The following is a 13046-nucleotide window of genomic DNA, read 5'->3' as shown; positions in this document are numbered from 1 at the left end:
CATTGAATACCTCAATAACAATTCACTTTGCAGCAATTCAGGGGAAAATACACTGAAAAATATTTCACCTAGTTTATTTTAATAGAGTGAACTTTACAGAACGATAATGATTTTTTTTTACAAGATTTTTAATTTGATAACATATTGTAGGTTTAAAGAATAATTTCTGACAATGCGCGGTATATTTTTTTACACATTTTATTTGTATTCTTGAATGATAACCATCAGTTCATTAAAAGAGGTGTAATTCATTGAAAATATATGGAATTTACTAAGCAAGAATAAATATTACTTCAAATAGGAAAATGGATAAAGTTTATATTTCATGCATCTTTCATTAGAAGTTTTGGTTCGGGATAATCGGAAGATGGCGCAAATCTTTTGCTGAAACGATTGTTGGACCAGTGTTATTAATATATACATACATTTCATGAAGTTCACTCTATTTTCTCAGGGCTGTGTGGAAAGAGAGTATAGAAGATGTGTTAAAGGGGCTTTAAAAATTCTTTCAGGAAAGGAAGTGGGAAGATTTAAGGAAGAAAATTATTGAAAGTATGAAAAGAAATTAACAGAGACAAGCAGGGAGAATTAGAGAACATTAGGAAAACGATTAAGGATAAAAGAAAATGATGAATTACATAGTTTAGCAATGAAAATAACACATTTGAAGAGAGAGAGATAGAAATGGAGGGGGGTGAGAAAGGGAAGATGAGAGACGGTCGGATGAAATGGTACAAAATAAATACAAGTAGCCAAAGTGAGGTGTAACACGATCATTTAATGGTCCGGGAGGCCGTTTCATAAAGCTGTTCGTAAGTTAAGAGCGACTTTAAGAACGACTGGTGATCCTTTATTGTGGTAAATGGTATATTCATTGGCGATGGTTACGCGCGTAAGAAAGGTTCACCAGTCGTTCTTAAAGTCGCTCTTAACTTACGAACAGTTTTATGAAACACCCACCAGGGTGGTGTTTCATAAAACTGTTCATGAAGTTACGCTCAACTTTACGCACGACTGAAACATGTTGTTACTGGCCATGGTGCTATTAAAAGCGGGTTGCATATGACTATCATTTATCACAACACTCGTTCGTAAAGTCATGCGTAACTTATGAACAGCTTTATGAAAAGACCCCAGACAAAATAACAAATTCTTAATGCAGTTAGCCTACATTTCACTTCTACAGGAGCTTGTATTCCGGATTTACAAAATGCACTTCAGAAAAGCCTGTTGTTTTTCAATCAGGGTACAATCCAAAATGTGTATTGAAATTCAGAATATATCGTGACTATTAGAGCAGCCTGCAACAGAAAAAATATTGAAATACGCGTTTACTTCTCAAAATTGACCAAATGATCTGGCATTTTAGAGTCAAAATTACTGTCTCTGTCTTTCTCTGATATCGAGCCCGCACATTTCTGTTATTAGCAAACAGTGAGATTGTTTGACCAATTAGAATTGGTTCTTGAAATACCATTGTTTAACAACTGAGTTTCCAAAAAGCTACTTTTTGATTTTGTGACTGTTACCCCAAAGTGGGTGCTATAGTTCTCTCCAAAATTGCCCTCTCCGAATTTGATATTTTATGCGTAATTAGACATTACTGGACTAATAATATTTTAAAGAATATATGCATGAACACTTCTATATCTTTAATAGAGTTAGGTTTGCTATGCCTACATCCACTCATTTTTTGTTTCAGACAGTACTCGTTTCAATGTTGTCAAATCCAAGTCTGTCAGAAGTGTCCTCTCCAAAATATTTAGCAATTGACAGAATATTAAGTTAAAGATTAAACCCAAATAATAATAATTAAAAAAAAGAAAGATTAGTGGATGGCTGTAAGGTGTATCCCTCACATTTTTGTAATATGATCAATTCACTTGTTTCCAACACAAACATTTAGGGAAAACAAAACCTTTTTTAGTCAAAGGATACAGTTGGGTTACCCTGATTGTAAAACAACCGAAAACAGTCATACCATATTTCTCTTTTTTAACGAATATTCTGGGAGATAACAGCAATTGAAAACATACAATGAAATTTTTTTTCAGATTATATGCACAATTTCTTAGTTTAAAAAATTACCTTTGATGACCTTAAAGAAGTACTCTGGGCTTAAAATATGTATAGCTAGATGAATATAGAAATAATCACGAAGCAAAACGCTGAAAATTCCATCAAAATCTGATAACAAATAATGGAGTCATTGAATTTTAAAGTTTAGTAATATTAAGTGAAACAATTATATGCACGCCGTCATGAATATTCAATAAGTAGAGGATGTCGTCGTATCCCCACTTTCTTTTTTCTTATGTTATTGCAATAAATCATAATTATTTCATATCTGCATACATATGTGCTTGATAACTTTTCATTGTAACAAAATGAGTTGCCGGAAATGGTTAACTTACGCATTAAGTCGGATGTCAAACCAATATTTTTCATTCTTGGTGGACAGAATTTGAAAAAAAATGATGACATCACCAACCTGCTCATTGCATATTCATGAAGACACTTTGATGGATAAAACTCTTTCACCGAAATGATGCGAACATTTCAAAAGTCATAAATTTGTTACACCTATTTTCCGATTTTGATGAAATTTTCAGTGTTTTGTTTTTCTGATTTTACTTAATCTTCTCAAATCATATTATTTTCAGCCTGTGTTACCCTTTTATTACTAGACTGAGAACAAGAAATGTTGGCAAATTGGAGTAATTCTGTAAAGAAGAAGTCCGCCATGACATTATTTTTTTAAGGGAGAAGATGAAAAGGAAATGCATTGATAAAGATTGTGTAATAATCTGTCAAAGAAAAATAAAGTTTTTGGTGACGTCACAAATAGCAGCTCTCCCATGTCATGTGATTTAGATTCCATACAATGTAATTATCTAAGAAGAAAATGAAAGTGATTTTATTTCTGCATTCAAATATCTTACACATCGGTTTTTTTTTACCTCCTTCCAGTGAAATATTTTTGTTCATCATGAACAATCCAAATATGTGACTTCATTGAAACAATTTATGTTACATGGCATTTCTTTGGCGGCTGCTCCATATGACGTCACACATTAAAAGTTTTACAATTAATAACTCTCCCGTTCTTTGTTGGATTTTAACCAATATATATGCATTTCCCTTTAACATGTAACTAATTTTTGGTGAGATATGCATCATGCCCTTTATTGTAGAACGTGTTTTAATTATCCTTCTTTCAGATCGGAATATTGCAAATTGTCAGCATGAGCCTCTCACACACATCATTCCTTCATGTCTTAATAAATACACTACACTTTTGTAAAAATAAAGCTAATTTGTACTTAAGCTTCAGTCTTAAGGACACCCTTCCTCCTAAAAAAAGATGAAAAACAACCCCCCCCCCCCCTCCCAGGCAAACGCTGGATCTGTACCTTACCTTTTTACCTTAATCCACATACACGTAATGCAGGGGCCACGGCACCGGGAAACTACCCCTCCCAACTTTTTTTCAATAAACGTGTACCAAAAAAATACCATCTGATTGTGATTTTTAATAGACGAAAATTAGACGGTTTTTCTCGGTGTTGCGGACTGACTGCGTTAGGATTTTTGTCTAAACATAGCACCATAAAACAAACATATTAGGGAAAAGAGAAAGGTTGCCGCATGCGTTGAAGCTTGAATTCTTTGATCGACCTACTTTGTTCCCTACAACGTCCTCAGGAACACTTCTGCCGTGTAATTACGTAACCCTCAGGGTTCGAGCCAGCGGAAGACCAACTACATCCTTGCTCATCCTCACCATGATGAGACTGTTTTGGGTAACCATGGTATCAGCTTTGTATAATCGTCGACCGAAGTACACCGACTACACCTTATTCCTTCTCATGACAAAACTGGGTCCACTCAAGACTGGGAAATCGATTTGGCATGCGGGTCAACAATTACTTTCAGACATCATCTCACCGGAAGAGAACCACATCCGGATGCCTTCCAGGCAACATTCTATCCACCAGATCTGCCATCAGTTCCTGATGAAAAGCTGTTCCATTCGTCGCTGACCAGGCCACAAGGATGCTGATGCATTCTTGATCGTAGGCCTATTCCGCTTTTACTTGTGACTTAGGATGTATAGTTGAAGTCTTGGTCGTCATCAGGTAAATTCTTGTGCTGGTGGAAAATCAAAACAGAAAAAAACATTTGAAACAGTCTTATTATCGGTCGACACGTTGCGCCTCTCTTCTATGCCATTCAACAAAAATAATCAGATCTAATGTCCGTTTTCATAAATAGTTACAACTATGGTAACTTTTTCATGATGAAAATTACCATGGTAACATGGCTCAGCAGCCAATAAAAATCAAGGTTTCCATGAGAGTCACAATACTGACGGAGTTAATTTTTTTATCTGGTGTGTCTCGTATTAATTCAAAATATCCTTGCAACCAAATTAATTTTGATTCCTATCAGCCTTCAATTAGAGTCAACGTCACTAATATTTTGCTATATCCCTAAAAGCCAAGTAGCAAGGTGACTTTTGATCAAACAAACAAGGTACCAGCTGAGTGTTGAAACACACGAGGAGGAACCCCAGTCCCATATTTAACAAATTAAACATCTGGCAGTGAATCTCGGCTGCAAATGAGGTCCCAACAAGAAGGGGCAAACAAAAGAGTGCCCCTTTAAAAATGTACTTGAAGAAAAATTTCAGATTTTATTTTCTAAACGACGTGTTGCTGCCAAAATAGATAATATCGAACTTATATACATGTAGTAGTATTAGGAAATAAAATTGATATTGAACGTTTTAGCGAAAACAACTAGTGCTTTTTACTCATTTTTCCATAGTTGTACTGTTTATTATTATTTTTTTTTTGGGGGGGGGTTACATTTTTAATTTTTATAATAAGATTTGAATAAAACTTTGATGTTTGTAACTTTCTGAAATATACATGGGGGTTGGCTGTAAAAGGAAGAAAGATTATAAAATATGAATGAAAGATACAACAAATCAAAATTGGTTGTAAACGGCCCATGAACACCCGTATTAAAATGCGTCAAACATGAAAAAAAAAAGAGATGGGAAATGGGAAAGAAAAGAAATGAAAAGAGAGAGAAGCAAACTAAATAAAGGGAGAGAGAGGAGTCATAAGAAATGCATCCCTTAATGCAGTTAGAGAGAAAATTAAGTCTAGTCATAGAGTTCCATTACATTTGCTCAGCTGAATATTTCACACAAAGGGATGGTCCGGGCTGAAAATATTCATATCTTAATAAATAGAGTATAATTTCACGGTAAAATTCACAGAGCAAAATGCTGAAAATTTCAACAAATTCGGATAACAAATAATGAAGTTATAGAATTTTAAATTTTATCAATATTTTGTAAAAAAAAAAGTTATGTGCACATCGTCATGAATATTCATTAGGTTGGCTGATGATGTCATATCCCCATTTTATGTTATTACATGAAATCATAATTGTTTCCTTTTTCATACATGTGTATAACGATGTGTCTCAATTATGATGAAATAAGTTGTGGCAATAAATAACTCATGTACTTAATCAGTTGTCAATCCAATTGTTTTAGATCTTGGTAGAAAAAATTGAATAAACCTAATTTCATATAATAAAATACAAAAGAACAAGTGGGGATATGACATCGTCAGACCACCTAATGAATATTTTACGAAGACATGCCTAGAACTGTTTCACCGGAATATTGCAAATCTTTAAAAATCTATAACTCTGTTATTTCTTATCCGTTTTTGATCAAAATTCCATTGAGATATAAATATCTCCAGCTTGGACCATTCCTTTAATGGAATTACCAACTTCAACCCTGGGTTAACTCTATACTCTATCCTAATCCTATAACATAAAACCCTTTTGCAACCCTAACCCTATATCTTAGACAAAATGAAGCCTAGGGCAATTTTCGCCGGAGCAATGTCGGTGTCACCAGTCATAGACAAGACGACGATCTAATTTTTCACAAGCAAGTGTCAAATGATGAAGGGCAAGCTTGGATCCATTGGGGCCGATGGTGCCTTGCCCCCCCCCCCCCCCACCACCACACAAAAAATAAATAAATTAGTAAATTAAAGATAGATTGCTAAGGGTGGATAAGAAAAGGAAGAGAAAACAAAGAGAGAGAGAAAGAAAGAAAGAAAGGAGGAAGGAAGAACGGAAAGAAAAGGAACAGAAAAAAGTGAGAGAAAGAGAGGGCAAAATGAAAGGAAATGGACAGGGAAGAGAAAAGGAGGGGAAAAGACAGAGAAAAAGAGAAGAAACAAAAGGGAGGGGAGAGGGGGTCGGATAGGAGGGGTAAGAGGGGGAAAGAGAAGGAAAAGAAAGGAAAGTGAGAGAGGAAAAAAGGAAAGGTAAAGAGAGAAAGGATGAGAAAAGGGACGAAAAGAAAATGGGAAAGAAAGGGGAGGGGAAAAGAGAGAAAATGAGAAGGAAAGGGAAGGATTGGGAAAGAAAGGGAAGGGGAAAAGAGAGAAAGGTGTGAAAAAAGAAAGTAAGGGGAGAGGAGAAAGAAAGACGGAAAAGGGAGAGTGGAGAGAAAAGGAGAGAGGAGAGAATAAGAAGGGGCAAAGAAAAAGAAAGGGAGTGGGGAGAGAAAAGGAAGAGGAGAGAGCAAAAAGGAGAGGGGAAAGAAAGGAAAGGGAAGAAAAAAAAGGAGAGGGCGATAGATGGAAAAAAAATAATGAAAGATAGAGAAACAAAGAGAGAAGGAAAAGATAAGGGAAATTGGGAAAGGAAGAGAGGGAGAAATCGAAGTGGAGGGAAAATGACAAAATGAAGAGGGGAAGAAATATCATTTCAACAAAATTGTGAATATAGGAGACTAAAAGACCTTTTCCTTCTGTTTATTATTAAAAAGGGAAAGATAATGGGAAGATATAGGTGGGTATACAGGCTGGAACGGCATCTGCCCTATTGGGGAATTAAAAAAAGGAAGAGAGAAAAAAGGGAGAAACTTAGGACGAAAATAAGAAGAAAAGAAGGGAAGACATAAAGTAAGAAAAAAGGAGGGAACAAAAAACAAGTCGAAAGAAAAGTGTCGAAAAATAGGAGAATTTGTTAACTTAAAAGATTCCCTTCCGGGGCAGTAAATATTTTTTTTAGCTCATCGTGTGTGGCTCGCATTAATTGTTCGTTAAGATACACAACCATGGCACAGGGAAGCGGGGATGCTGAAGCACCTCCCCCCCCCCCCCCCCTCTCAAAAAAAAGATTTTCTGGGGGTTCTGCGTGTGTTATATACCATAGGCAGCACACCCTGAAAATTAGGTTGGTAAAAAATGTAGAAATTTAAGAAAACTTTTGTAGTGAAAACCTTTTTTTTTCGCTTGTCAAATTTTGATTGACCAAAGGCATCTTCCTTTTGAGTTTTATCATTTTTATTCAACAGAACATTAAAAATATTTTTTGAGCAATTTTTAGGCCCTCTAATGGTGGAAATTCGAATCTTTGGCCAATAATTTCAAACTTTTTTTCCAAATAGGAAAATAATTTAAAGAAATACCAGTTGGTAGTTACCTCATGGGCAATTTTGGTCAAATGACCTTTCACTTCATTATGAAAGGCAGATTTCAAAGCAAGATATTACGTAAGCATGCCTTACATAGCAGTATGAAGAAATTGAATAGACCAGGTAACGAGAATAGCACACAAACGAACTCTCTATGAAGGTATTTGTTGCATTTCTACTTTGAATGCATTAGCATGTTTTTATAACAATATACTTAGCCAACTGTGAAATACCAGTCGCAAGTGGACGTATTGTTGTTTTTTGTAGATCTAATGAAAAACACAATTTAAAAGAATATATGAATAATCAAGACGTTGGTGCTTATCTCATTGAATATTAAATCACCATCACTTCAGTACCAATTACCTTTTCTGATCATGCACGGAATGGAACTGCGAAATGGTTGATCTAGTTTGGGCCATGTCATAATGTGAATTAGTGTAATAGAAACTGAAAGTGTTAAAAATCAGTAATTTACCCATTTGATCAAGAGCTAGAATAAGCCAAACATTGCTAACCTTACTTCAGCACATATGTCTTATATCATAACATTATTTGTACAAAGGGCTAGTGTCGAATTGCGCGGGTAAATAATGTAACAAGTACATGCACATAATAAAATTACACTTGAGTATACTTTAGCATTAACTAAAACAATAATAGAAGAATATATATAATCTTGGACACTTACTCTTCCATGGAGTGACATAATAGTCAAATTTGTAAAGTTGATTATTCAAAACTTGACACCAAACCAAAGGTAGACACTGGCTGCAGTTTGCAGTCGTCTGACTCCATAACGTTCAAAACACGCGCCACCGCCAACCGAACTTAATTTAAATAACTTCTTCTTCTTCTTCTTATGTTGGTTTGAGTGGCGATTAGTCATATTTGACTATTGTCGCCATTGACATTATTAATAAAAAATCTCACTTCTCACATAATAATATTATTACCAATATGATGTATACATATATAAAATATTTTTTTTGTATCCTTCTGATATGAAAGAGGATAATTATGATATGTACAAAAGTTTGCAGTAACTCTTGTCAAAATGGCATATAAACAAAACTTCACCAAAAACAAACCGCTATCTTCAGCTCAGTTCCAACTAGTTGCGCTTGCCCTGCCCTTTCAAAGATGCAATCATACCGGTCAGCACGGTACATTGTGCCGATTTTTCGGACATAAATGCCTAGGTCACCCATGCATAGACGAGGGGGCGCTAGTGTACCTGTGCTTACAGATGGGTTAAACATTAAAATAATTTGTTTCTTTTTTTTAAACAACAACAACAACAAGGCGAAAACACTTGTGGGCTTTGTTAGTTATATGTGCAGAATATATCATATTGTATATATTATATCATACATTATTATGTATATATATATATTTTTTCTTCTTTTCACATTAGACTTGTACAAGCATATCCATTCATATTTCTTATAGACAATACAATATTAAAATAGTACATCACTCCTTACTAAAACGTTTCGTTCTTGAAACGAAACGTAAAAATGCTTTCTGTATCCCTGGGTCATCTTTTTTTAAATACTCCATTATTTGTCCTGGCTGTGATTCATTCAATTCTACAAGGAGCATTGATCTTTCAATTATATATTTTGGACAATGTAAAAGATAATGTCTGACAGTTTCTACCTCAGGACATCTATCACAAAACCCTGTTGGATGGATCCCTAATCTTAGTAGATCTTGGTTAAGACCAGCGACTCCAAAACGGAGACGATGGAGTACAGTTTCCTGTCTTCCTAGATTACATTTATATGTGGATAGCACTGATGGTTGCAATTCTTTCAGTGCTGAGTTAGTTTTATTCCATCTTTCTTGCCAAATTATCTTACAACTTTTTGAAATAAGTTGCATAATTTCTGATAATGTTATTTGATTATGAATTTCTATTTTGTTTGATAAAGCTTTTTTTGCGCAGGAGTCTGCTATTTCATTTCCTTTTATTCCACAGTGACCAGGGATCCACTCCAGGTATACCTCTATACCTTTATATTTGAGTCTTGTACTAATAGTTAGAATTTCTGTAATGATAGGATCGTCTTTCCGATTCTGTAAAGATAAAAGTGCACTTAATGAATCACTGAAAATAACAACACCTGTATATATATCTAAATATTCTATCCATTCCAGTGCGAGAACAATCGCAATTAATTCAGCCCTATAGGAGGACGTGAAATTCGATAGTCTTTTGCCTTGGTAACAGGAAAAATAAGGTACATAAAAAGCAGCTGAGCTAATCCCCTTTTCAGGGGCTTTGGATCCATCAGTGTATATATGGAGTTGGTGTGACCATTTTGTATGTATCAATTCCAAACTCAATTGTTGTAATTGTATTGGATGATCCGATTTCTTGATTTGTGAACTCAATTCAGTAGATACAACTGGTGGACAAAATAACCAAGGTGGAAAGGATGGAGAAATAATATTTTCGATACTAATTTCTTTTCCTATCTTGGATTGGAGCCTGTAACCAAACGGTTTACTAACATTCTTACCTTTAAGATAATCGAACTGCCAGCATGGTTTGATTCGTGTTATTAATGGGTGATTATTATGTCTTTCTATATTTTGTCTATACTTGCTTGATAACATTTGCCTTCTTAAATCTAAAGGGGGTTCTCCCATTTCCACCTGCAGTGAAACTAACGATGTTAATGGCAGCCCACCAGCACATATTCTGAGTGCCTGATATTGCACCGAGTCTAACAATTTTTTTGTAGTTACTGGAGCACTATCATAAGCTTGACAACCATAATCAAAAATTGATCTAATAATTGCCCTGTAAACCATAAGTAAGGACTTAGATGAACTTCCCCATTTAGTTCCTGTTAAACTTCGCAATATATTTAATTTCCTTTTACTTCTTGAAACTACGTTCTCTATATGGGGATGCCAAGACAATTTACTATCAAATATCATTCCAAGGAAACGGTGATTATTTTTATAAGTGAGTATACTCCCTTCAAACTTGATTGTTGGAGGGGTAACGTTTGAAAGCTTAGTAAAAAATACCGGAACAGTCTTCTCAATAGAAAAATTGAAGCCCCAGTCTTTAAACCAGGTACATAATACATCTAGATAAGTTTGTATCCTTAATCTAATATTCTCTACATTTTTTCCAGAAAACCATACTGCACAATCATCAGCATATATGGATAATGTCACTTCAGGATCAATTGGAATATCTCTCATCATGACATTATATAGAAGGGGACTCAGAACACTCCCCTGGGGGAGTCCGTTATGGATTTGAAATGTTCTGGATTCAGTATTTGTAACTCTTACCTGAAAGGTACGTTCTGTTAGATAATTTTCTAAAAAATGTAACATTTTTCCTCCTATACCACATTGAGTGAGTTTGTACAGTAATCCATCAATCCAAAGACTGTCATAAGCCTTTTCGACATCCAAAAATACTGCAAGAGTGTGCTCACTGCAATTGATAGATTTTTGAATGTCATTTTCTAATAAAACAATATTGTCAGTAGTACTACGACCTTTTCTAAAACCACTGATGAAATTAGGCAATAAGTTATTTTTATCCATGTACCATTGCAATCTGTCTTTTATCATACGCTCTATAACTTTGGCAAAACAAGATGTAAGTGATATTGGTCTATAGGAGATAACATTTTTTGAGTCCTTACCAGATTTCAAGATTGGTACTAAAATTGAGTGTTTTAGAGAACTCGGGATATCCCCGGATTCCCATATTCTATTAATAATGGTCAACATAATTTCTTTTGTGCTTTTTGGCATATTTTCGTATACAATGTATGGAATATTATCTTTTCCTGGAGCAGCAAATTTACTAGATATAACTGCTTTCTCAAATTCATTCATCGAGAAAGGTTCATTAATAACATGTTCATTTTGGTAGAAAGAATTTTGTACTTCCTTGGTTAATGTTTTATTGGAATCTTTATTTTTTTGTCCTAAGGATTGGAAATAAGTTCCAAAAATCTCTACTCTCTCTGTTAAGGACGTAATGGCTTTACCTTTCTCAATCAAAATAGGCATATTTTGTGATTTTTTGACAGGTACACCATTTAAACGTTTTATACATGACCATATCTTTGTCTCTGGCATGAATCTGTCTAGTCTTCTGCAAAAAGCTTGCCAATATTCTCTTTCCGCTTTCCGGAGAACTCGTTGGGCTTCTGCCTTCTTTTTTTTGTATTCGTTAATTCTATCAAGTGTGATTTTTCTTGATAGGTGGTTTCTTATTCTATTTCTTTCTTTAATCTTTTCAGTACATTCCTTGTTCCACCATGGGACAGGATTTTTCCCCGTCTTTCTTTTTTTCGGGACTGCTTCATGAATACATTCCTTCAAGCGTTCCATAAATGAATAAAAAATGTTCTTAATACCATCTTCAGATTTAATTATTTCATTTTTTATGATATTTTCACATTTGTATGCAAATATGGGCCAGTTAACATTCTTGAAAGAAATATGTTCATGAGGCATGTTATCTTTGGCCTGATTACTTAGATTTTCATGATTTTTACCTTTCTTTCCAAGTGTTATTTGTATAATAATTGGAAAATGATCGCTCCCAAAGGAATCTTCCATAACCTTCCATATCGCCTTACCGGCCAGTGATGGGGAGGACATACATAGATCTAAGCACGAAAGCTTTCCAGTACAAGGATCAAGTCTAGTTCCTGTTTTATCATTCAATACTATTAAGTTATTCTCATATATAAATTGCTCAATGGCTTGTCCATTTCTGTCGGTTTTGTCACTGCCCCAGAGGGTACTATGAGCGTTGAAATCACCTAAGATTATTAGGTTATCTGTTTCATTAACATTCTTCAACAATGTGTTTAGAATTGATTCGTTTAATTTTTTGCATGGATTATAAAAGTTGATGATAGATATTTTTTTATTGGTGACATATATGTTCACATGTTGTAATTCTAGACTTGAATCATTGATTGGATCTTCGTACTTAATCCTATCATGAATATATATTGCACAACCCCCTCTTCGTTGACCTTCCCTATTTCTTGGGAGGCATGTATAATTTGGAATACAAAGTGAACTATTATCATAAAACCACGTTTCTTGAACACAAATTAAATCATATTCTTTATTTATTTTTAGATGATTAAGTAGCTCTTGTCCGTGCCCTAGTAAGCCCTGAGAATTCCATTGAAGAATGGAAAGTAGGGCAAGGAAAGCGTTAGTTCCTGCGTTGTTGAGTTATGATTTCCTTTTTTTGTTGCCGCAATCTTCTTGCAGCGGTTAAAATTAAAGCATTTATTTCTTCTTCTTCTCTCCCTTCAGTTAATGACATAATCAATTGACATATAAAAACAACAATTTGCTCATCACTAGCTAGACTTATGAAATTAGGTGTGGTGTTCTTTGCCGATGTACCGGCTGACCTGGTAGCCTGGTCTTTAACTGCAGACAGTGGCGTATCCCTTTGTTGGGTGTCGACAGGGAGGTTAGTCTCCATAGGTAGTTCACTTGAAACTGTTTC

The 13046-nt window shown here is 34.8% G+C and overlaps 2 long non-coding RNA genes across 2 annotated transcripts; one reads left to right on the top strand and one right to left on the bottom strand.

Annotated features, from left to right (window-relative positions):
• Positions 1-1752: 1752 nt before the first annotated feature.
• LOC135154072 (uncharacterized) lies at positions 1753-8360 on the bottom strand. The gene is made up of 2 exons (XR_010293514.1): positions 8214-8360; positions 1753-4152 (listed from the first exon to the last, which is right to left on the bottom strand). It is a non-coding gene; the product is annotated as an uncharacterized LOC135154072 (long non-coding RNA).
• A 1057-nt stretch (positions 8361-9417) lies between these two features.
• On the top strand, positions 9418-10847 carry LOC135154071 (uncharacterized). Its single transcript, XR_010293513.1, has 2 exons — positions 9418-9768; positions 10678-10847. It is a non-coding gene; the product is annotated as an uncharacterized LOC135154071 (long non-coding RNA).
• The last annotated feature ends 2199 nt before the right edge of the window (positions 10848-13046 follow it).

This window comes from Lytechinus pictus, chromosome 1 (assembly GCF_037042905.1).
Source record: "Lytechinus pictus isolate F3 Inbred chromosome 1, Lp3.0, whole genome shotgun sequence".
NCBI classification, from domain to species: Eukaryota; Metazoa; Echinodermata; class Echinoidea; order Temnopleuroida; family Toxopneustidae; genus Lytechinus; species Lytechinus pictus.
The sequence above is the reverse complement of the archived record's forward strand: the minus strand, read 5'-3'. Positions and strand labels throughout refer to the sequence as shown.